This window comes from Austrofundulus limnaeus, unplaced genomic scaffold, assembly GCF_001266775.1.
Source record: "Austrofundulus limnaeus strain Quisiro unplaced genomic scaffold, Austrofundulus_limnaeus-1.0 Scaffold38, whole genome shotgun sequence".
Classification (NCBI taxonomy): domain Eukaryota; kingdom Metazoa; phylum Chordata; class Actinopteri; order Cyprinodontiformes; family Rivulidae; genus Austrofundulus; species Austrofundulus limnaeus.
This window is the reverse complement of record NW_013952440.1, coordinates 2,324,842-2,327,778: the sequence shown is the minus strand read 5'-3', so window position 1 is coordinate 2,327,778 and position 2,937 is coordinate 2,324,842.

Sequence of the window (2,937 nt, the reverse complement as noted above, 5' to 3'; positions counted from 1 at the left end):
CACTGGGAAAACAGGCCACGTTTCAAAATGTTTTTCTTTTCAACAAAACTAATGGCCCCATAAAAGCTCCAATAAAAATAGCTAAAATTACCATGAAAAAGCTGAAACTAGCACAAAGAACCAGAAAGTGCAAATGTTTGCTGAATTCAGCATTAAGAAGCTGCAATCATTGCAAAAAGATGAAGCTTATAGAAAAGAGCTAAAATAGCTGAAATCAGCTAAAAAGGGTTATTAATGGCGGAAAACAGCTTCAATTAGCATGAAAAAACAGGAAGATGCATAAAAATGGTTAAATTAGGAGAATTGTGGAAATTAGTTGAAAGATAGCTGAAATAGTACAAAAAAAAAAACAAACGAACATTTGCACAAAAAAGCCAAAGGAAGCCCAAATTACCACAAAGAAGCAGAACTAGAGTAAAAAATAAAAAGTTCAGTAAAGATTGAAAGGTTTTAGGGKCAATGAGGACAGCTCCATTCACTTTAAATGAGAAAAAAGTGCCCCAAAAAAGCTAAATAGCTGAAAAAGTAAATTTATGCTTTACTTTAAATGCATAAATTTACTTTATGCATTTAAATGCACATAAATGCACATAAATGCACCAATGGCATTTATGCCATTGGTGCTAGGACTTCTGAAATACCAGAAGTCCTAGCACCAATGGCATAAACGAGCTGAACATTTTGATAAACGATTTGTTGAATTAGCACAAAAATTCTAGAACAAATTAAATGCCAAAAAGCATACGGAAGAAAAATGGATAATCACAAATRTGTGAATTCACACAATGAAACTTGCAGAAAGAAACCCTCAGATGTACGTCTACAGCCAAGTTACAGATAGACAGCCAACTGATTTTAAAGAACACAAAACTGGTTTTAACTCAGTCAGTTTTATTGATATTAGCATAATATTGTGTAGATTAATAAATAATAATTTAAAAATGAGCTACAATATATTCATTAAGTAATAAACTACTTAATTTTTTTTTTGTTTAAAATTTTGCGATAAACTATTGAAAGTCAGCTCTATTGGTCTGTTAGCAAAATATCTCATCAAATCACAGAATGGATTTGAATGAAGCTTTTAGAAAATAATTATTAGATGTATGTCTACAACTGATTAATGTTTAGACCCACACTGAATATAAGATGGCCACCTTAGCCAATTCACCTTATTAATTCAGTCAGTTTGAAAGAGATTGAGCTCAAATTTGGTATGATTGTAGCTGTGAGTCCTTCATAAATGTAATTTCACTGTGCTCTGTACAATGAAGGCACCATCAATCAATCAATAAAACATGCTCTAAATTCTACTCATTTCACAAGATCTTTGCTTAAAGCTTTAGAATTAACTGTTGGAGTCAACCCTGTTTGTCTGTTAGCAAAATATCTCATTATTCACTTGACAGATTTTAATAAACATTTCATAAAGTAATGAATGGATGAGCATCGACAACTGATAACATTTCAAGAGGGCAGCCCTAGTTAATTGACATCAGACAACACATAAATGCCTAGAACTCAGCCAAATTTGCAGATATTGAAGTAAAATCTGCTGTGCTAGTCACTGAGTCCTTTAAAACAGATTTTCTGAGCCGGATATTTCATGATATCACATGAGAGCATATTATTTTCAAGATTTACAACTCCATTATTTGTCATTATAAGTTGATCTCCAAAATGCTGGCATGCTGGGTGTTTTAATTGCCTCAGGCTTTTTTAACGCAGCGTCTCGGCAATGATGTGATCACGTCATTAATTTATAAGCTTGTTTTAGCACCCCGTATCCAGCCAATTACACCACGTTTAACAGACTATTTCATGGGTTTAACTGGGTAATATCTTTGCTAATTGACACAACAGAAAGTCCACTTTACTTGTCATTGAGGGCCGCATGAAAGTCAGTGTGACTCACTAATCCTTCTTAGAGAATTTCCCTCAACTTAATTGCGGGTCAAACTCAGCTGGGATTGCAGATGGAAAAGGTTGGATTAAAAAATGTGATTTGCTGCACAAAATTGGAGAGAGGACGCCACTGTGGCGTATGTATGAAGTGATTAACATATGACTGTATTACTTACCGCAAGATGTAACTCCATTAATTTAGCCTCTGTGTTAAAATCTGTTCACTCAGAGTTATATTCTCATGGTAATTGGAGTGAAAGAGCTTTAAATAATGAAGTGTGTATGCTGCGATACAGTCMTGCCTCTGGAAGATCCACCATGATATTGCATGCAAAGCAGTTCATCTTTATTTGATTTGACTCGAGTTACAAGTGGTGTTCTTTATTTCCRTCTTCTTCTGTTGTTCCCCTTGTAAAAGGGCAGCTGCACACTTAACATTTCCAGATTTTTACACATTGGTTTTGACATGTTTGTGATTCGCTTTGTACTGCATGATTGAAGATTGTCATAAGCTTGCCCTTTTTTACTCATGAAACGCTTTGTTTTTGTTTAATTAGTGTCTTTTGACATTATTTATTCATTCCTGTGTGCTTGCTTCTATTTTTATGGCTTAACAAATTGGGGGCTTGTGCGGGCTTGTTTCTCCATTTCTCCAAACTAAGGTCATTTGATATCTACCAAGTTGTCGCAATTTGATAGGCAAGGTAGGCATTTGCCTAGGACCTCTAGCTGAAGGGGACGCTTSAGGGACAATACTGAAGTGGTCAAATGCAACAATCATATGACATAATCACAACAACATATGCAGTGGAGGGCACAGCTTGCATAAAAGTTAGCTTTATCAACCAGTAATTCACTAACAAGAATTTTTAACTTTGTTAATGTGAAACAGATAGAAAAATTAGAGGAAGCTTAACGTTAACTGCCAAGACGCTTAGTGAAACGGGCCCAAACCTATTTTTTATTGGTTTAATTTGAAGGTGGATGGGATCATTTGTTGCAAATTGGCCAATCCAGAGTTATAGCTATAAC